The sequence below is a fragment of the Rattus norvegicus genome, chromosome 10 (assembly GCF_036323735.1).
Source record: "Rattus norvegicus strain BN/NHsdMcwi chromosome 10, GRCr8, whole genome shotgun sequence".
NCBI classification, from domain to species: Eukaryota; Metazoa; Chordata; class Mammalia; order Rodentia; family Muridae; genus Rattus; species Rattus norvegicus.
Window position 1 is genome coordinate 24,571,224 of NC_086028.1, and position 23,050 is coordinate 24,594,273.

The 23,050-nt window shown below is 40.0% G+C and overlaps 1 long non-coding RNA gene and 1 pseudogene across 1 annotated transcript; one reads left to right on the forward strand and one right to left on the reverse strand.

Annotated features, from left to right (window-relative positions):
• LOC108352072 (uncharacterized) overlaps positions 1–13,629 on the reverse strand; it is a 2,585,468-nt pseudogene extending 2,571,839 nt beyond the window's left edge.
• A 1,006-nt stretch (positions 13,630–14,635) lies between these two features.
• Positions 14,636–19,769, forward strand: LOC120095254 (uncharacterized). Its single transcript, XR_005490634.2, has 2 exons — positions 14,636–14,775; positions 16,718–19,769. It is a non-coding gene; the product is annotated as an uncharacterized LOC120095254 (long non-coding RNA).
• Positions 19,770–23,050: the final 3,281 nt, after the last annotated feature.

Here is a 23,050-nt window from a genome sequence, read left to right on the forward strand (position 1 = left end):
GACAGAGACAGAGACAGAGACAGAGACAGAGACAGAGAGACAGAGAAGGAGAGAGAGTCAGAGAGAGACAGAGAGACAGAGAAAGACAGAGACAGAGTGAGAACTAAGGAGAAGAAACCAAGGACAGGAGAATCGAAGGCAGACACAAAAGGAGACTGATACCAGCTGGGCTAGAGAAAGGTCTAGAGCTAGCCACATGGCGGGTCATGGGCTGAAATAATCAGGTTAAGCAGGTTAAGTTTAAACGACAGCCAAGAGGATGCCCCGTCATTATTTATACCCCAGGTGGGTCCACCAAAGTGCCACAATAGAATTAATGGTGTGCTGCCTGCGAAGATGCTTAAACAGCAAAAGAACACGTGTTCTTTGCAGAGCTTTGTGTCCAGTGGCAAAGGGCACAAGGAAGTAGAAGTTTGCAAACATCACACAACTGCTTAGCCCGCCGCCATATGTCACCGCCAAGGTGGGAACACAATGTATCCTTGTGCTTACCTTTTATTTATTTTTTCTATGCCATAGGATCTAGATCCTGCCGGCTTTCAAAGCCATTCTTTGCACACAACAAAGAATGTCCATCAAGCCATGTATTAATTTTAGGTATGTAAACTCTCTCCTTCGAGATTTTGAGAAGTTTGGTACCCGTCAAGAAAACAGTTTGAGAAGACAAGAAACAAAATAGGAAAGTTATGTGCTGGATCCCTCTGCACAGGATTTCTCTAAAGTTCTTCAAGAAAATGTTTTATGGCTTAGTGAGATGGCTTAGCTCGTAATGGCGTTTGCCACCACATGTGATAACATGAGTTTGACCTTGAGAAGCTACATGGAAGGGAGAACCACCACCTACGGTCTTTTTGCTAAGTTCCCTTAAGCTTGCCACAGTGTGTGCACGGCCACATTAAAGCACACGAAATACATTAAACATGGTTAATTTTTTTTTCATTCTTGAAGAAAATGTGAAAATGACCAGTTGGTGTTGTGGCATATCCATGTTTGTTTTCATTTGGGAAAAAAGAAAAGGACTTGTTAGTGCCACGCACAGAGAGAGGAGAGAGAGAGAGAGAGAGAGAGAGAGAGAGAGAGAGAGAGAGAGAGAGAGAGAGAGAGAGAGAGAGAGCGCTTTGGGTAGTTTTCAGAAGCTCTTGGCGACATATTTGCTTCCACATGCTTTCCTTTTGCTTCTGGTTTACCTCAACTACTGTGCATATGCAAGTATGAGAGGTTCGTACAGGCGGAAGCTGCATTTTCAGAGAAAGATGAAGAAGCTTTGGGGAGTTCTTGCCCGAGTGGTTGAAAGGATCTTAAAGAAAGGCAGAATCGTTCTAGAGCTGCCTGAGTGTGAAAGACGTGATTAACGGGAAAATCATAAAAATTCAATTTTCAAATTGCTACTGGTTTGCTAAATTGCAGAGAGAGGCGAGATGGAGAATTAAGCAAAGAGAAGGGGGTATTAGAAAGAAGTCAAAGAAGGGCTGAACTGAAAGAAAAAGCAGAAAAGGATTTTGCCAGAGGCGGCTGACACTGCGTGAGAACAGCAGGGGGCGCTAAGGTACTGCGGTTGTCAAGTCTCCGCGTCTGCAGACTTTCAGATTTATGGTTCTAGCAAAGAGGACATGTTAGTGATTCTTACTTTTGTAATAAACAACCGAGCTACAGACGCTGCGATGAGATTTAATGATCTGTATCTTCTACTGAAGCCAGGCCCGCGATCAGCACATCTTGGCTTTGGCCAGACTTGGTCGGCCTCACATAGCAGTCTGAATGAATTTACCCTCTGGCTACTTAGTTGTTTTTCCTCATAAATTTACCGGTTTGGATTTTGATAGAAACCACCCTTACCTTTGGTTAATTGAGAGCAAAAGTTTGAGACACAGATAGGGGATTTTGTGCAAAATATCAAGTACAAAGCAAAGGAGAATTTTCTAAACAATGAGATAGACGGTTTCAGTCATATACAAACGTTTTGATTTTAGGTTTTGATATATAAAGGAAATATATATAATCTGGAAAAGAGGTGAATGAAAATTGTCAAAATATGTAAATATCTGCCTACAAGGTCTGCCCTTCTATCTCTGAAAAGAGCTAGTGTCTTACACTTTTCCAGCCCTTTCCTCTGTTCCTACCCAAAATCAATGCTCAGGTTTAGAACCAAACTATTCTCTCCTATGTCAATCTTCATGACCTAAACGGCCCTGAATACCAAGAAAGCTGTCCATCTTCTTTGAAATGTCTTAAAATATTACCCCTGAGGCAGCTTTTGAAAAAATCCCAGAGCTGGGAGCCTATGGGTCCTCACATCTACAAAGCATGCCACCAGTGAATCCTGTCTAAGCTAAAATGAACAATTTCATTAAGGGCACTGAATTGGTGTTTTTATGCCGGGGCACGGGGCTTAAAACAACAAAGAAAGTCTTTTGTCCCAGATCTGGAGGCTGGGGTAGACTTCCACAGTGAAGTTATAACTAGAGTAGGGTCTCTGACAGCCTTGGGGAGGGAGGTCTCTGACAGCCTTGGGGAGGGAGGTCTCTGACAGCCTTGGGGAGGGAAGTCTCTGACAGCCTTGGGGAGGGAGGTCTCTGACAGCCTTGGGGAGGGAGGTCTCTGACAGCCTTGGGGAGGGAGGTCTCTGACAGCCTTGGGGAGGGAGGTCTTTGACAGCCTTGGGGCTCACACAAAGGAGGCAGTGCTTGCTTCTCTCTCTCACTCCACTCACCACTCAGATGAGGCTGACTCTTGGCTGCTGGGATCGCTCACTTTTATGACAACCGTCACTGGATTTAGGGGTCCTCTATTCTTATTTACAGTATCTTAGTCCTTAATGATTACACCATTTTCCAACAAAGGTCACAAATCTGAAGGTACAGGTGAACATGAATTGAGAGACGACATTATTTAACTCACGATAAGCATGTACCAATGATAAATAAGATTAATTTTAGTTTTTTAAGAGAGCAGCAGCTTAGTGAATTGTAATTAGCTTGAAGAGAAAGTGAGTGCTTGGAAAAACAGGCTCGAGCAAGTCAAGGGTTGACTTATTCTTGACCAAAGCAGTTAAAATGAAACTGAAAATAGTTGCTGGCCCATAAACACACTTGACAGGCGATGATCAGATTCTGAGTAGGTAACCATAAAATTCAAATTTGATCTGAGGATAATAGTTTTGAAAACTTGTATATAACACAATTATTTACTTTCTTGGCCCTCTGTTTTACTACTTTCAATCAAACAGCCTGGGATATTTGAGATTATCAGGTTTGGGGGGGGGGGACAAAGGGCAGATCAGGGATACCACAAATGTTAACTTGCTCACCTCTTTTTAACAACACAGCCTCTCATAACGGAAACTGACACATATTTGAAGGGAATACAACATCTACCTACTTATTACTTTGTATAACGAAGTTATACAGTTATACTGCAGTGGCTTAATTCTACTTCATTCTAATAAAACTCATTGGTGTGTTTTGTAAAGCCAAGCATGTGTTTTATAGAGCATGGTATGGTGCAGTGGGAGGGGGTACCGCAATGGGTCCATGCTGAGGTATGCCCCCCCCAGGTACCATCCACATGAAGGTCTAGTGTGGAATAGACTTAATTTGGCGGCATGGGAAGGGGTGTTAAGAAGGGAGACGAGGCAAAGGAAAAAGGGGACGCAGGTGGGGGTAGGAACAGAGACAGAGAGACAGAGAGACAGAGACAGAGACAGAGAAAGAACAGCGGCCAGCCAGGGGAGGGAGAGTGAAGGGCAGTGAAGTGACGAGATGCCAATCAGTCCCTTTTAGAGCAAGCCAGGCCTACCTGGCTATTGCTAGGTAGCGGTTGAGTGGAGCCTAGAAGGAACGCTAACGCTCCTGGTCACGAATTTTCTTAAGGATTAAAGTTTTAAGTTTATTTTCGACATTATCAAACATCAAGCTCCCCGAGTATTTTATTAGACAAACATTTGTTGGACTATAACTTTCGGCACAGTACGCAGCCTATATTATAAAGGACACGGCGGTGCAGAGGTCCCTCCATCTTGTATTCTTGCTGAGGCCATCTTATGTTTAACTAGAACCAGATCTCCTTGACAGAGGATCCCATGGAAAATCAGCAAATGATATTCGAAGGAACCCAAAGTCAAGGTGCCTCAGCTAACTTACCACAGCTTCTGCTAAATTGCCTGCTTGTGAAGAAACCTCTCCAGCTAACTGCTTATCTTAGCTTTGATTAAACTCCTCGCTTCTAGAAAGCCCATCCCCAACTCCTGGCAGATGCTAATTGCCATGCCAGGATATTGTTTTTGCCTTCGAGAACCCTATGTTCTGGACACTTGGAGTGACACCTGGGTCCCCAAATACCTGAGTATAGTCCCAGCCAACTGGCATAAAGGCTTCAACTGGCTGTAGACTATGTGGGGGTAGTCATCTCTGGTGGGATCCCATAACAATGACATTTTGACTCCTTAATTTTCTTCAGCAAACACAGACTGGGCAGGATTGGTCCCTACATGACAAGGCACTGTAGAATACTGACATCGCTTTCCTGTAGCCCAGTAGGGTCAAGAAAACAGATTCTGTTAGAAGCAGGGCCCAGAGAGACAGCTTAGTGGATGATAAACTGTTTGTGTCATAAGCACAAGAACTGAAGCCCTGATCCCCCAGAAAAGCTGCAAAAGTTGTGCAGGTGTTGCAGTGGCCATCTGTCATGGTAGCATCTTGGAGGTAGACACAGGGCACTCCCTGGGGCAAGCTAGCTAGTAGGAGGAGCAGAAACTGCAAGGTTTTGTTTGTTTGTTTCTGTTTGATGTTTCTTGGTTTGGGAGTGATTGTTTTTTGTTTTTGTTTTGTTTTGTTTTTTGCTTTTGTTTTTTTGTTTTGTTTTGTTTTGTTTTTGATTCTGGTTTTGTTTTGTTCTGTTTGTCTGCTAGTTTGGCAGTTTATTTTCTGTTTGTTTGGGTTTTTGTCTTGTTTTGTTGTTGTTGTTGTTGCTGCTGCTGCTGCTGCTGCTGCTGCTGCTGCTGCTGCTGCTGTTTTGGGTTCTTTTTCCTTGTTGTTCAAGGAAAGCAATTAAGAAAACTGTCCAGTATCAGTCTTGGACTTCCACATCCACATACTAGAGAATGACACACCCACTTGTAAACAATAATCTGCATGCACACCTCTGGCACCCTTTACATGTGCCAGAGTATCCCAGGAGGATAGACTTGTAGACTTTACAGAGAATGTTACCAGAGAATCAGAAGTACTCTAGGAGCCAAATGTTCAGTCTACTCAGACATTTATTTTCTTTGAAAAGAAAAAATAATCCTGAAAATTGCAAGACTGATAGGGAAACAGAGGGTAAAGGAATCACAGTATGTGTGGAGGAAATGGAAGTTAAGGAGATGGCTATTGCGGTAGCTCATTCTAATCCCTGCACTCACATGTGAAGGAAGAACAAACATAACTCATTGACAAATACTGGATTCCGAGAGAGGCTGTGCTTCAAGAAATAAATGGATGTCATTTAAATTTAAATAACTTGATGTCAATCTCTGACCTCTACTTCTAATGCACACACACAAATATGTATACACACACATGCACATGTATGCACACTCATACACACACACAAACACATGCATGTTCACATACTTTTGCACACATATACAGCCATAGTTATTCAAACAAACATACACGCACTCATCACAGGCTACACAGATAATCACAGAAAAACGAAGAAGGCACAGAATTATGAAAGCAGTGTGGTAAAGGAGAACCTATGGCCGGTGGGGAAATGCTTTGTTTTAAATGTAAAATGGTTCCTCAATCTAGTGTGTTCAACTCCTGACCACTGGGTTATTAGAGTATTTTGTGAAGCTCCAGTAACTTGGGAACATAGGACTAAAGTGGAAGTAGGTCAGTGGGGACTTAACTTTGGAGGCTGTGTTTTGTCCTTCTCCCTTCCTCCCTCTCCTTCCTGGGAAAAACCTTTGTCCCATATTCCTGTCACCAACCCAGTCCCAGAAGAGCTGGAACCAAGGATTGAGAGCTGAAGCTTCTGTAAGCTGAATGGAAGAAAATCCTTTCTCTGAAAATGATCTAGCATGCATTTTGGTCATAGCATCCTAAAAGCAATACACAAGGATTTTTAAATCCATGGCTAAAGCAGGAGGGACAGAACAAATGGTGAGTACAAGGCTGGAGTGGGGGGGGGGTAATGTGGATAGATAGATAGATAGATAGATAGATAGATAGATAGATAGATAGATAGATGACTTGGAGTCATGGAGGTGAGGCTAATGAGCGGGTTAATTTTAACCTAAAAGGGATAGGATAGCACAAAGACTTAAGTGAGAAGATGTTCCAGTTCTGAAGTGGAAATTTCACCTGTTTTGTGTGACTGAGTTGAAGCAGGACAGTCAGAGATGGAAGTCAAGGAGGCTACTGGATATAGTAGGTAAAGTGAGCAGTTTGGAGCAGGTGTGTGCATGGAGGATAAGATCCAGGATTGGACATGAGCAAAGCAGAAAAGAACTGATCCAAGAGGCTTCAAGGCCTGTGCTTAATCTAAATGGATGAAGGGAATTGGTATTTCCATGGAATAAAGTCAGATACTTAGTCAGATACTTAGGAGACAAGTTATATTATGTTGATTGTGAAGTGCTTCAAGACCTCCTAAGGGAGCTATCCCACATGCAATTGAACAGTATACCTGAGGTCCAGAGAAGTCTAGATTAAAGTTATTAATATTACTAAGATTTCAATATCTATGTAGAGGGGCAGAGAGATACCAACACGAGAGACATCTTAAATAAGGAATGCATATATGTGTGTTTTAATATCAATATTCACAAATACGTGAGCGATTTCACCTGATGAGCTTTTAAACCTTAATGAGATCAAAACTCGAAATCATTTTTAAGTAAATACAAAAGCAGACAGAAACTCTACCTTATGTGTTTGACTCTCCCAGCAGAAACAAATAATTACTCCATTTACCTCTGGTCAATGTATTCTCCTCATATGCATCCAGTCCTTCTGCCGAGCACAGGGTTATGTAACAACTGGGCACTGGTGAATGAGACAGGCTTCTAGCAGCTTCCAACAACTTCAGTTAAATTCCATCGGTAGAAGTCTAGCCAAGAAGACAGAAGTGTTGCAGTGTGTATATAAATGAGTCACTATTCTTCACACCATGGAGGAAGCTATGTGTATTAAATCTGTCAGAAGGGAGTGGGGTAGATGTATAGAGTGGGTAACACTGAGTCCTAAAAACCAAACGGCAAAAGCCCATACACATGGAGGCAGCGTGGATACTGAAAGCACTAGTCATGGCACCCTGTGCAAATTTATAAACAGACCCAACCAGAGTATGAAGAAAATCCCAGTCTTGTTTCACCTCCGTGGAACAAGGGAATGTCTGGAAAATCTGTAGTTGAAAGGCACACATGAAATGAAAATGAAAACGAAAACAATGTTAAGATGACTCAGTTTTCTTGGACGACTTCGAGTTCGGCACAGAGGAGGAGATGCATTTCTCTGAATGAAGAATTTGTTTTAAACATCATCGACATCGCGTCTCAGTGATGCCGTATTTGTATGTGGCTGAATCAAATCACGAGACTGTTTCCACTAGGACGATTATTTCTTTCATTGGGTCGGCAACTCGGTGTCCTTGTGATTCACCGGTTTCAGTGGTGTGATTTGTTCTCAAGGTGAGGTTTTGTCCTACTGGTGCTGAGGACCAGCTGGAGATGGGACATTTTAATGTGATACTAACCTATACTTCTCTGGATGTGAGCAATTAAGGAAACAGATAATCCTATTGATGTGTTTCCATTCTTCAACCTTATCCATGCTCAACACAAGCCTGTTGGTCTGGTGAGGACGGTGATGGGAGATGAGGGCTTAGCCTGCGAGGTATCTAGTTATATCATTTGAAAACCACTGTGTGGAAATTAGTTCTTTCTTGTCCTGATCAATATTGCTGAAACCAGATTTCCCAGCCTATTACATTCTTCTCCCGAGCAGAGATCAGCCATTTCTGCCTGTTAGGTGTACCTCAGGCCATTAGCATTGATAATTAAATAACCGTGATATTTGTGAGAAGCGATAAGACAAACACACTTAAAGGAAATGAACAGTTGCAAGAAGAAATATATGTATGTATAAACTAGTGAGTTCCACTGCTGATTTTCCCTTTCCTTAAAATTAAATGAATTCTTCATTCGCTATTATAAACTAAATATTTCCTTTGAGTCCAATTAGCATTGCTGAAAGAAAAAGCAAATCAAGTCTCTGTTCAGCATGCATCAATGTAATGGAAAATCAGGGCTTTTATTCTGGCTTTAATAACTGAAGCTTGATTAGAGGCGAAGAAAAGACTGTGGAGGGAGAAGGGGGAAAGGAGAAGGTCTGCCAAATTAGTTCTAGGAGAATTCTCAACCTGTCTGCTCTCGGGCTCACTATTCAAATGCTAATTGAGCCTTTTGGTAAACAGAATGGGTAATCATGAAAGACAAAAACAGACACAGAAAACAAATGAAATATCACACCTTATCCAAAACAGCGTGGCATTTTTCTGATAAGCTTCTGAAGCCTAAAAAAATTTAAGTCCTTGGCTCCTTTTTTTTCTACCCCTCGACCAATTATAATTAATATAATAAAATAAATATTACATAATCAAATAAAAAATGACAAAGAACGGCTTTGTTTCAACAATGAAACCAGTCATGTTATAATTAGATAAGAGGATTTATGTGCACAGCTATAAACATGAAAGTAGACCATGAGGCTGGATAAAGGCAAGTTTTTAATTCTTAAAAATTAATTACATGGCATTATTCTTATCAGTACACAGAATGCATTAATTATACAATTAATAAAATGATGAAAGGGATTTTTTTTTTGGCAATTGTAATTCACATGGGGACATTTGGTTTTATACCCTGGATTGTCCTTAAGGCACTTCTGTAATCTTCTTACTAGGCAATGTCAAGACCCTAAACCCGTTAGTAGGCATACTGAATGGAGTGGGTCTTTATGTTGGTGCTTAGACTCATTTCGGAAAGGTTGTGGATTTCCATGTAATTGGGATCTAAGGTGTAATAGGTTTAATTTGAGGTCCTCCTGGAAAGAACGGCAGGAAAAGGCATTGTCAGCCAACGTGAACTAGTTGGGAGAAGTGGGGACTCACTCCTTCGAACTGGGCTTCCAATAAAGATGAAAACCTCATGTTCCCTAAAGCCGGGATTGCTCTGAGCATGCCCATCATCAATGTAGGATGGATGGAGCCTTGTGCATGTAGCCACTTTATTCTTAACAACACTTGGAAGCTATAAATAATGTTGGAGAAGGGGAAAATGTGGGAGTAAAGAGGAAGCTTGCTATCAGGAACAGAACCTTTTCTGCAAGCAACCACGAGGGACAGTCCAGCTTCTCTTGCTGGCCTGCAGTTGTGTTTATCAACGAGTACCAGGAGTAATAAGTCATTGGCAGAGGTGAAGAAATCTGGCTTTGTTACATACAAATTGTTGGTGTTAGGGATGACAGGACACGAGCTACAATGATGTTGGCTTGCTGGCTAAAAACAAACACTTCAACCGGCTCGCCTGGGAAGACACTGTGGTGAGCAGGCTCATTAGGAATTTGGGGATGATGGTCTCTGCATGAATCAAATCCAGATGCTGACATCTGTAGAACAAAGTAGGAGCCACATCTCAACTTCAGGGACAATGACCGGATTTGAATTGTTTTAGGACAAAAAAAAAAAAAAAGCTAAAGCTATTAAAAAGAGAAACTGTGAGACCACCACAGAGCATCGTTGCCTAAGCAGAACCCATGTGGTAGTAGTAGTTTGTTTTTCCTCATGGTCACTTGTCCAGTCTTCATAGTGAAAGATCCCATGCAGAGAGACCCTTACTCAAGTCTTGGGAAATCGCAGACCCCAGACACAGAGAGACCATTTTGGATGTAATAAGCAAAGGCAAGGTTTATTACGGAGACCTATTACAGAGATCTCCTGGCCGACACGTATCCCACTCAGGAGACAGAGGTGTCGTCCCAGAGAGGCTGGGAGAAAGAGCATTTAAAGGCAGAGGCCCAGGGGATGGGGGATGTCAAAGGGGAAGGCACCACAAGTTACAGGATTGTTTTATGGCTCCAGGAGATAGGGGGACGCCAGAAGGTTTTATGGCCCCCTGGTTCCTGGAACAGAGCTACTAAATCAGGAGAAGGGTAGGGTCTTCAGGTCCTCATTATTTTTAAAAGTTTGTCAGAATTGATGAAGCATCTGTATTTGAAACACCTCTGCTTAGGCTTGGGCTGCTGGTTTCCTGGAGTGCTCTCTGTAGGACTCAATGGCTGGAAAGCACAAGTAGGGGCTTAAATAAACATCACAGGGGCAGAACAAAGAACAGTTACTCACACCGGGTGATAAGCAAAGTAGTTCTCTTGCATTCCTTTTCTTTATCTTTATGGCCTGCTACTCCTGAGTTTGTGGCTTTTGGGGCTTACTCTTTTAATTTTATATTTTTAAACCTTAAATTCATATAATTTTCCTTTCAATAGTTCCTTTTAAAAATTAGAATAAAGTGAGATGAAAATGTAACTTTAGGCTCCTACAGGTTTAAACTCAATTGCCTATGCCAGGACTCCTACTCGGTTTGAAACAGTAGAGTGCACCATTCCCCATTCCCTGTCTCTGTCCTCTCAGCAACCTTGACACTTTGTGTACACACACACACACACACACACACACACACACACACACACATACACACGTACCCCACCCCCACTAGAATATTCTGTGCTTTTTCTCTCTAGCCTGACAAATCCTTTTGTTTTTCTGTCCCTGGGCATATCAACATTCCAAGGTTAATGATTGAAGCACCTTGCAAAGTGGTGTTTGTTTAGCTTAGGGTAATGTTTTAAATGCCTTTCTGTTCGGGGCAGTCTCATTGCTTCTAACACAAAACCCATCTGCAATCGGAACCTGAATTCCATATTAACACCCCGTACACATATCTGCAGGGTTTCGTTCTTTCTTCTCTTTCTTTCTTTTTATTTTGTCATCCTGTCCCGGTTAAAAAATTATCTGTGAAACAGGAGCTGGCAAACACTAGAATCGGTCTGATAGGTTCAAGCTTTGAAAATCACATTTCGCCAGCCTTATTATCAATTGATGTGCTGTGGCGCCCTGTCTTTTCTGAGTTCCCCGAGTCCCTGGCAGACGGGCTGTGAGAGGAACTGGGTGTTTAGCCACACCTTGTTTATGATTCTTTGGGAATTTTCAGCTTGGGTTTTCTACATATTTATTCAGGATAGGATTTTCAATTCTTTTTTTTTTCTTTCAGGAAAGAAAGTGAAGTTTATTAATAATTTATTGCACAGGTTTTTCCACATCAAGAATTTTTGCTGAAAAGAGAAACAGGTGGGCCTGAATTCAGTTTCCCCCAAGATTTCTAAAAATATTTCCCCTAAAAAAGGAATCCACCCTCTAATTTTAAAGAAAATATATTTCTTACACAAGACAATCCAAACTGATGCAAAATATTTATTCCACGTTAGTTATTTTATGCAGTAGTTTTTCCCCTCAACATACTTGTGGTAACCACATCTTTTAAATCTGTAAATAATGTTATCAAAATAATCTTAATCTTTGAATCTCACAAAAATTCGTATTTTACAATCCACCCTGAATATCAAGGCTGCAAGAATAACATTTCCTATATCCAAATATTTTACAGCTGTACCCAAAAAAAAGGAAAAAAATAACCCCAAACAAAAACAACCACATATGCTTGGTTAAGGGCTAAGTTACCCCAGCAGCCAAAAATAAAATAAAATATCCAAATTATTAGCATTAATTTAATACAATTATAACTTCAATAGTCACTTTGTCATTGACAATGATTGTGTGAGCACAGGCTGGGTGCCCAGGGCTGGGAGCAGAAGCTGTTGAGCAGCGCAGCACCCCTCCCTGCATCTTTGCCTGCACAGCTCCCACTTGTGCACAGCCCAACAGGTACTGTGTGTGCTTAAAAATTCCCACCACACAAATGTCTACTGAGCAGATAACAGGGAAGAACAACAAAAGCTAAGCAGGACAATGGCTCTGTCTTTGGGATATGACTATTTCCCTTGTGCACGAAGTATTCAACAACAGAAGAAAGGAAAGAACTTTATATTCTCTAACACAAGGCCGAGCTCAGAGGGGCAGGGCAGCTGCGAGCATTTCTACTTCTACTTCCAGGCGTCGTCGTCTGACGTCTCGCTGCTGCTTGTTTCCGTGTCTGAGTCCTCACACTCTGCAGTGCAAGTGCTTCTCCATGGGGAGATCAGGCTGGAACTACGGCCTTGTAAGAAGCCATTCTTTACAAACCCGTTCCTTCGTAGCTGTTCTGTTCTCGTGTGAAACTCCTTGAGTTCATCCTCTGTGAGTGGGAGGCAACTCTCATCATTTTCAGGATACTCCTGCCACCCCATTGCTTTCAATAACCTGTGCTCTGCTTCTAGAGAGTGTGACAGGACCTCCCTCTCCTCTACCATGGGTAGAGAAAGCCCGTTCTGAAGACAACCTTGTTCTCCATTTTCCTTTGGTTCAGGTGTGTGGCTGCCCTCCAATCTTAGCCCCTCCAGCTTGTCACAGTCTCTACTTTGGGAGCAGTCTCCATTGCGCTCATCCTTCAGAGTCTTCAGGAACTCGCTCTTCCTGTCTGTGGTTCGTCGGATCAATTTGGTCAGGCGAGAGGAGCTGATCTCTATCGGAGGGGTAGTGCTGGAGGGACTCTCTTTGGCAGAGTTGAGAACTACACCAGCAGCTAGTACCACTGGTTTAGTAACAGAAACTGGATTGGTCAAAGCAGCCTCCCGGCTGGAGGAAAGTGATCCAGATTTGTGTTCATTCTGTTAGCTTTCCATGCGTTGGGCTTAGAGGGAGGTGGTGCAGGCTTGGGAACCAAGTTCTTATAAACACTCGGGACCATGGTTAACACTTTGTTCCCATTTGCATGGTGGGATCCTGAGGTAAATGCAGCGGAAAAGGCGGCAGCAGGATCCTCTTTGGAAATTTTTTTGATGACTAGCATCTTTGAGGGTTGCTTGGCACTAGGTGGATTTTCCCACACTCCAGAAGGGGTCCCAATAGGTCTGCATGGCTGATTCCGTTTGCCAGCTTCTGGATTCAAAGAAGGGAAGTCTTCCTCTTCAAACTGCAACTTTTCTACTTTATCCTCTTTTTTCTCTTCCCTAATTTCAGTTGGTGTTTTTCTTGAAAGGCACAGCCTTTCCGGAAATGGAAGCTGCCATTCCAGTGTCGGTGGTTTCCTGTGCCACCTCCACCACGTTGGCTCATGCCATCATGACCTCGGGAAGAGCCATGCCAACCAGACAGATTCCCTGTGGTTCCAGCATACGCTCCCTTAGAGACACCAGAGTCAACAGAATCATGGCGGAATAGGGAGGGTTGGTGCCAAGAATCTCCTGTAGTCCGCAGAGGTCCATTGTTAAAAAAGCCATCAGAGGAATTATGTCTACGACGGCTTATTCCAAATCTACCTTCTCCACGGGATAGGTGCTCTCCGTGTTTGTCAAAGGTGGCTGTAGATGACTTAGCTGACTGTGGCGTTGAAAAATTTAGCCAAGCAGGAACAAAGTCATGCTGCGCCATTTAGGTCCAGTGTCTTTTCAGCAAGTTGAGGCATCCAACCTCATGGCCAGGATCCTCAGAGTGTCACCTCTGTGGTCCTGTATCCAAGTTGCCACCTGTATCTTCCACGAGGTTTCCTTGTAAAAAGGGTCTAAAATAGCCTGGGCAGCAGCACGCCTTGTGATGAAGCACAAAGAAGCCCAGCTCTGTGTGGCCCACCCTCTGAATCCTCTCAATCGCTCATCCTCAATACCTAGTTCCCAACACTTTTCCACAGGGGGAAGGGGAAGGGGAGGGGGGAAGGGGAACATAAAAAGTTATTTGTTACATTTAAAAAAGGGGGGAAAGGGGGAAAAGCTATGTCTATGTTCACCTCATTCAACTTCCTTGAGTAATGGCACTATAATGTTGCTTAAATAGGCAAAACATGGACATCTGCACAGGGAGTGCAAACACTGTTCATAACAAGGTCATGGCTAAAAAAGACAAGTGGTCTCAGGTGTGAACAGGAAATGTCATCAGGGTGACAGGTCAAAACTGTATAGTAAAGCACTGGGATAGAGCTTCTGCACAACCAGTTCCAGTGGCACAATATCCACAACAAAAGCTTTTAAAACAGAAATCTCATTATCATACACAACTGCTTAAAGCAGTGTGCAGATAAATGCTTTCATTGGTTTTAACCTTCAAAATCTAAAGATATAAGTAGTCTTGTTTTGTTTTTTGTAAAAGGAATCCAACAGAAACTTGATATATTTTTCCTGCCACAGAATAGCAGCTTTCAAGGCAAATGTCTTGGTATAAAGCTCCTAAATATATATCCTATTTCTTTGGTCTTTACTATTTATACATTCAAAGCAAAATTATAAGTAGAAAAGGTAAGGGTCAAGGAGAAAGAGAATTCCAAAATGAGGTTTTCTTCTTATTAATTTTCTGTATTTCACTTGTTCTCCTCTTTCCCAAAAACTGAACTGTGCTTCCAGAAGTGATATGAAGAATCTTCTATTGCTTTATTGAAGAAATCACTTTCTAATTTGGGTCCATCTCCATCATTACACAAACATTAAAAAGGCCACTTGAGTCTGCAAATCCGGCAGCGGCGGGGCTACGGTCAAGGACGACTCGCGGCGTCTAAGGACGTGTCCCCAGCTTCTCCGACCAGCAGAGGTGACTAGCCCACAACCATAACAAAGCTCTTCCCAAAATGGCTGCCAGGATTTTCAATTCTTACCAGAGTAGTTTAACTTTTCCTGAAGATTGACTCCCCTGATTAGAAGGAATCCGTTTGCCTATAAAATATCATCCATTTACCAATTATGTGTCTTTTAATTAATCGAAAGGGAAAGGGGAGTCAAGTTGTCACTAGGGCAAGTAGGTCTGCAATATCTATTTCCAAGGGGAGGTGAATGTCAACGACCTGTGGTTGTAGTTTTTGAGTGTTATTTGTGTTGTTTTCTTGCTTGAACATGGTTAGTCAGGGATCAAATCACCACAGTATTTTTCTCTAACAAAAAAGATGAAAGGAGGAACCCAGGGGAGGAATGAGGGAGGAAGCAAGGAGGGAGGGGGGAATGTAAGAGAGGAAGGACAGAAAGAAAATAAAACATACACACACACACACACACACACACACACACACACACACACACACATATGTGAGAGAGAGGGGAACGAATCTCATTAAAGATAGGACTATTAAGAGCCCTAGTCACTAGGTAGCTATGTGCAGTAAAATTCCTATCAGTCCTTATAAAAAATGAGAAACAAATATATATCCTAAATGGATTGAACTACTGTGATTTGATGACTCATTTTATATCAATCAGAACACACTGACGGCCTATCAATAGCCAACCCTATGTTACAAAATCTCATGGTCTTAAAAAATCTTCTATAGTACTCTTAAAGACTGGGAAAACAGCTTAAGTCTTCATGCATGCAGAGCAGGTCAGTAAAAGGAAAGACTCACAAGTACCAAGAAGTATACTAACAGCTTTTAATGTAAATTATCGTATCTCCTTCTCACAGCAAGAAAAAAGTTAAAATCTATTTTCTGATACAGGACAACCTCCGAATCTTATGTTTAATATTCAGTTTAATGATTCGTTTGTTCTAAATGCATGAACATTTTTTTAAGAAAAAGAAAAGTCCACTGTCATTCCCTATAACCACTTAGCACTGTTGTCTCTGCCATTCTGAACTCAGCATCTGAAACCATTGCTATTCAGTCATGTGTATCAAAAGGACGATTAGGAGCAAGAAGAGCCAAGCTATGTTTTCAGTGATGGGAGGAACTGATTGTTCTCACAATTATGCGTACTTAATATCACTATAAAAAAAATCTGTGTTCCTTTGTTCACACGTTTTGAGAAGGAGATGTGTCTATTGTTCTTGGGTGCATTAAGACGGTCCTGTGTAAAGATCAAGTGGTTAGTCTTCTTGAAATGTGTGCATGCTGTACTTGATGACCACAGCGTCTAATTGTGAAAATAAGCTTTGCTTTGGCATACCTTGACCCTGACTTGGTTTTCAGATGTGTCCATGTATTTTAGTATGTAAATGTACTTGTTTGTAAAACACATATGTTTACCCTTGCTTCTAGAAACTTCTTCAGAAAATATAAATTTTCAAATAATGAAACTAGAAAGAGATTATTTCCAAGTTCCCTGGAATGTTTGTCTTTGCTCTAATGATAGATATTATCATCATCTGTGAACAAACAGTTTCAGAAAATCACTTATATCCCTATTACAGGATGCACATACATAAACAAAGATAGGTCAAGAGTGGACTATGGTCAGGCTGATTTCTGAGATGCTGTGTTTGGAAAAGAAAGGAGTTTTTCTTTGTTACTCAGAACAAACAGCATATTACCATGAGATGGAATATTAGTCTAGGAGAATTTGAAATCATGTCCTGCAGATTGTGGATGCAATCTAAATTAAGCTTGATTATTTTATTCACAATATGGAAAAATCAAGATTTATATAGAGGTCCTTTGAGACATTTTCTTTTCCTTTGGATAAAGAGATTATAAATCTTCATTGAATCCATTTCTTCAGCTTATACATTGCCTGTAAAACTATTTCCTTTTATTGTGTTTTGCCAGTGTGATGACAGGCTTCGTCCATGGGCCAAGGAGCCTGAAAATAGACCCCTGAAGCAATGAAGGAAAGCACTGAAGATGTTCATGACAGTGAACTTCCGTGTGTGATTCTATAATGAAACACACACATCACCACCACCACTGCCACAGCCGCCGCCACAACAATAACCACAACTACCACCATCATCACCACCCACCACCATCACCACAACCACTGCCACTACCACAACAACCGCCACTACAACAACAACCACAGCCATCACTATCACCCCCAACATCGCCACCTACAACACCACAATCACCACCACCACCTCTTCAACCACCACCATTGTGTTTGTCCGTCAGATAGAATGTTTGTCAAGGATAAAACCTAATGTGAACTGTAGACACAGAGTGATTATGTCAATGGAGATTCATGTATGCTAACCCGGTGAAAATTATTGACAATGGCAGAGGCTAAGAAAGAGGGGGAGCAGAACATAGAAAAGTACTTTCCTCTTAGAATCACTGTGCATCTTAATGGCGCCTTTAAATTTTATATGTATATTAGACATATATATATACATATATATATAGAGAGATGATAGATAGATAGATAGATAGATAGATAGATGATAGATAGATAGATAGATAGATAGATAGATAGATAGATAGATAGATAGACATGTGAATGTCTTTGTATCCTTTTCCCTTCCTCTCCAAACTCCTGAGACTATTAATTACTCTTTGTCATCTAACTGATCTTGCATGCTATGCAAGTTGTAAATGTTCTGAACTCACTACTGGCTTTGGATTACTTGGAAAGACTCTGGCCCCTTCCTACACAAAACTGGAGTAATCTAGAATGATCTAGAAAAGACTCTACTTTCTACATAGAAGTTTCCTGTCTAGTCTGCTTGGTCCTGATGCCATTGGATGCTAGACACTTGCTAGTAAATTCATGTTCCTTGTGTACTTGCCTATGGGTAAATTTCATACTTGTTTATCTTTTAAGCTACATCTGGTTGTTTCCTTAAGTTTTCAACAACATAACCCTTTTTACCTGGCAAAGCTATGCTATAGACACTATATAAGTTATGCTATTGTTCTTTAGATATTTAAAAGAAAGCACAGATTAAGTAACTTGCTTTTGTTCACACAGTTGGCAAGTAGTACGGCCTGGATTTTAATTTAGGATATCTTTCAGTACCTCGCTTGTCATCAGTATCCTACTTAGACTCTTCTATGTGTTTTTGTTAGCTTTGAGCTGACAGTGAGTAGTCTCCATTATACATGTTCTAACTTCTTAACCTTTTCATAACCCTGCTGAGTACCTCTTCCTTTACAAAATGCTGATCTTTGCCCCTCAATTAATGTCTCATTCTCATTTATGATGGCTGTAGCCAAGTATTTCATGATCCTTTACTCAACTGCTGAATCTTTCTAAATGTGTCCTTAAATATTAGTAGACTTACTGAGTTTTCAGCCAACTCTGTCTTGCTCTTATGGGACACTGATGCTTAACCTCTTAGAATGAGCCATTCTTGGCCCTGGAGTCCTCTTAAAGTGTCTTTGGGTTAAGCATTCCTATGTAACCTTTCTATTAAATTTACTGGCTCATACCCAAGGTCTATCAACTGCTGTGACCAGGTGGCTTTAATCAGTGTCCCTGCCCTTAGCCTCCACTTTTCATCTAACCTACTTGAATTGTTGACTCTTCTCATCAGAATTTATTCCCAGGCAATGCGTATTTCTTTCTATCCTCTGTGTCCTTTTAATAAGCAATGTCTTTTGACTATGGATTCAAATGCCCTGTAAGTTTGGATGCACAGTTACTTTATTTAATCGGCTGTCACCATTTTCATATTCCTTGTAGGTTTAGTTGTTTCTCCTCTCCCTCTACATCTCCCTCTCTCTTTCTCTTCCTTCCCTAATTTTTGTTGGTCTTTTATTAATATTGGTTCTATGTTCTCACCTGTATATTTATGGTTTGGCTATGAACTTTTAATATAATGATTAAGATTTTGGAAAGATGTACACCTCTGTCTTGTGTCTTAATTTCTGATTTCTGTCATATTATGAAAGTTTAATAAAAACTGAATGACTCAATGAACTGCAAACCTGATTTTAGATGTTTAAGGTATAATGTAGAGTACAATTTAGAATCAGGACCATCAAGACAATTAGTTAAGTTCCTCACTTTAATAGGTATATAGTACAGTGTAAAAATACATTTTGTTTATTTGTTTCAGATTTATACATTATAACCAACAGTGATTGTAACACACATTTAATCTCAGAATAGACTGCTAAACCCTCAGGGCAAGTTAGCTATTACTAAAAACTGAAGCTTTATTTGACAAGTATAAAAAAAACCTAGCAAATCCTAAGGGAAATGCTTTTCAGGGCATTGGAAATACTTTATGAACTATTAATGTTACGTTAGGTGTTAGGACTACCAACAGATGGTCGACAGACAAAACAGTAAGCAAACAAACCTCATCATTGTTATTTCTTCTTTATATTTTTACACCCCCTAGACAATCTTGTTGATACTTAATTACCCAATTCATATTGCTTTCCTAGCTCACATGGGTCTTATCTGGGTCTCTGGAAGCTTGGTCTGGACATTGCCCTTCACTCTATCCCTAGAAAACACTGAACCAACATTAAAAAAAAATAGTAGCTTTACAGGTTTTTTTTATTTTAAATTTTAGATAGTGTTCATATTAGTTTTTATAGCCTTGGTAAGCTATTTTCTAATACTTTTCTATATCTAGAGTACACATAATTTTATGTACTGGGCAGGATTATTGGTGGGTGGGTTAAGTAGCCAAAGCTGTTGAGCATGTAGTAAGTGCTCCAATGTACGCTACTATGTCTGGTATATGATAGTTTATCCCTGGTTATCTATGTATTGCCATCAGTAATTGCTATTCAAATGGCTTCTATGGTGCTTAATAAAATAACCTGCCTTTTTTGTCCCGTATGGTTATCTGTATAACACATTATGTTATGGAAATGTATTTCTTCAATTTTCCAAAAAAAAAAAATAAAGAAAAAGTTATCCATCATATAACTTGGGTCTTAAAATTAATTGATCTGGATAATTAAGTGACAGGGTTTTATTTCTATTTTTGAAGTCATAGCGGGAGAAAAGACGTGAGAGTAGATTAGTTTCTAAACAGAATGATTGCAAGTTAAGGGGAAAGTATGATTCCTGGGAAAATATGGAAGGACCGAGTACTATAGAAGTTGACCAAAAGAAGAAATGACCAATGCAGGAAAGATAGAAGGAACTTGGAGTAATGTACATGTAGTGTCTTGGAAGTTAGATGAAGACATGAGTAAAAGGAGATATCAGTCATCTTTAAAATCCTATTTGGTCCATCATACTGGTCTGTCAGGCTAGCTCATCTCAATGTAGACATGCCATTTGCCTTCTAGATCCAGAACCATGTCCTGTATCTGTGATCAGTATTTTGTACCCATGCACGATGGTGAAGCCAATGCTGTCCATTCTGGCCTCCAACACAATGTCCCTAGCAGAAGTCATAGAAGGCATAGTTTTCAACACTTTAAAACCAGTCTTTCTGTCTACCTGCCTTTTCCTCTTGATCCTAATTGCTGACATTTCCTTCTCAATAAGATAGTATGAAATTGTTCTATTTTAGCCAATCACAGTTTATGGGAAAGCCAGGTTTTAGACCTGTCCTTAGCCCCATCATTCAAGTGAAAGTTTTACACCAAAATTGTCACTTTGGATAAACGCTCAAGAGCAACATATCTTCCAGGGCTGCTTAAAAATGGAAACCTTGTCAGCCTGTGGGAAATATTTCATTTTAAAGCTTGGAGATGTTGATAAACACCTTTAACACAACATGAACTTGAGGTCTGATGTAAGTTTTAGTTTGTTAGGTAGAAAGTGGTTAATAACATGATGCTTCTGACAGAATCCTTCACTTAGCTCTCAATAGGTTCATGCTCTGAAAGGCCAATTAGATGACCCTTTCCTATTTAGTGCACGAGGACCACTTATATGGATGGCAGGTAACCACAGACAAGACAGCCATATCCTATCATCCAGAGAAACTTGAGAGATTAAATCGGTGGGAAAGGAGTATTTTCTTTTTATAATCTAAGTTTACTAGTCTATTTTGCCAAATGATTTCAAAGTTTTGCAAAAGCAGATCAAAAAAGAAAAACTTGAATGTTGAGAACTAGTTTAGTTTATTATACAGGAACCATTCATAAAATGAGATGTCACAGAGAAGCTTCAAGTTCATTGGTAGAATAGTTCCCTAAAGTGTGCCGGGTCTTATCTTCGGTACTTGGACCTATTAAAAATGGACAAACAAAAGAAACTCTATCAACTGGACTTCTTCTCTGATAATAGGCCACCACACTATTTGCCTATTCATCAGACTATTCATTTATTCATTTACTAAATGTCATGCTTACTAATGTGATTATATTTATTTATGGGCAAGTAGCTACAATTTCTTTGTGGATTTCTCCCTTTTTTTCTCAAAATTTTGCTTTTATCAAGATTTTGCCTTATTTTAAAATATAAAATTTTATTTTTGCATAGCCATCATGCTTTTAAATCCATTTTTGAAATATTAAAAAATTAACTATTAAACCAAATTTTTCTGTTTAAAATGGGGCAGAGAAGCAGAGACTGGGATAAACACACATAGTCTGAAGAAAGGTGTTTTGTTTGAATTCCTTCTCATGTCCTTAACAACTGTGGCATCTGGACAATGTACTTAATATCTCTTAGTCTTTATTGTTGTTTAGATAAAAGGGAATTAATAATACTGTCAGTGTCAGTGAGAAGATGATTTAGGCAGACTGCATTGATAAGTTCCTGAATTAGTTTTGTCCCTATGACTAGTAACCTGATCAAATAGAAATTAGTAGTAGAGGGTTTTTTTTGTTTGTGTTATTTGTTTCTTTGTTTTGTTTGTTTTTGTCATGTTCTGAGAAACACACATCTGTCATGCTGGGAAAGGCATGGGAATGAGATGTGCCTGGTTCCATGAAGTATACAGTCAGGGAAGAGAAAAGGAAAATTCCAGGACCATCATGTTTTTGTTTGTTTCTTTCTCCTTTTTATGTGATCTGGACTCTCTAACACATGCAAAGCAAATCTTCTCTAACCCCTTAAACCTATCTGAAAATGTCTTCACAGGAAAACAAAGATGTTTGCCTTCTGGGTGATTCTAAGTCCAGCCAAGTTGACAATGAACATTACACACTATAATTTCAATCAAGCTTTTGAAAGAACACAGACACAGATTAAGTATCACAGGAGTGTTTGAAGACTAAGGGACTTTAGTTAATTTAATACAAACAATGCCATGCTATAGATGTCAGCAATGACTTACTATGTCCTTCTCCTTTGGGTCTCAAGATGCAAGGAAAATGCCACATAGCAGTGTTTACTCTGTTTCTAGCTGGATAGTGAGAGATGATATTTTCCATCAAACCCTGCCAGCCCCATGACTCTGCATGTGTCTCTCTGATTGACAGTACAGACTATTGAGCTGAAAGAGGTTCTGAAACGTGTTTAAAATAAAAGGAAGATCAAGAAACATGTCAACTATTGATTTCTTTAAGAGAATAACTCAGACTCATTAAAAGTTAATAATTCTAAATCGTCTAGACTACTTAAGAAGTGCTGAAAATTGCAGTTTAAATAATGAATTACTATAATAAACATAAATCCGTAAAGTAATAAATATTATGTAAATAAGCATTTGTTTATTAAATATAATGAAATTTTAAAGTTGTACAGAAATATAGCATGTATGTTTACATATATATATATATAGCTATTTGGAGAACATTTTAAGATTTCTACTTCTATAGTCCACTTTAGATATATTTAATGAATCATACTTGTTGGTCACACCATAATTAATTCTGTTGATTTTGAGAATATCTTGATAATAACTTCTCAAACAACTGACAGAATACTAGCTCTCCATGTTCACTCATCCCTATATGTCTCTATACATGAAAGTCCTATGATACAAGCTTGTTTCCTATCCTAAACAATATGGCTGCAACAAGAGCTTTCAGAAAATGTTTTGTTGAAAAGTTTTCACAGAAGCATACTATCTGTTATCTTATACAGAATATATGTTATATGCCTGGTTCTGAGATAGGAATGTAAAACTAAACAAAACTGAAAAGACCCCATCTCATGAATAATCTCCTGCCATGTCTATAAGTAATTTCTCTCTCTCTCTCTCTCTCTCTCTCTCTCTCTCTCTCTCTCTCTCTCTCTCTCTCTCTGTATGTGTGTTTGTAAGTGTAGGTCAAAAAAAGAAAAGCCCAATTTTTCAGGTG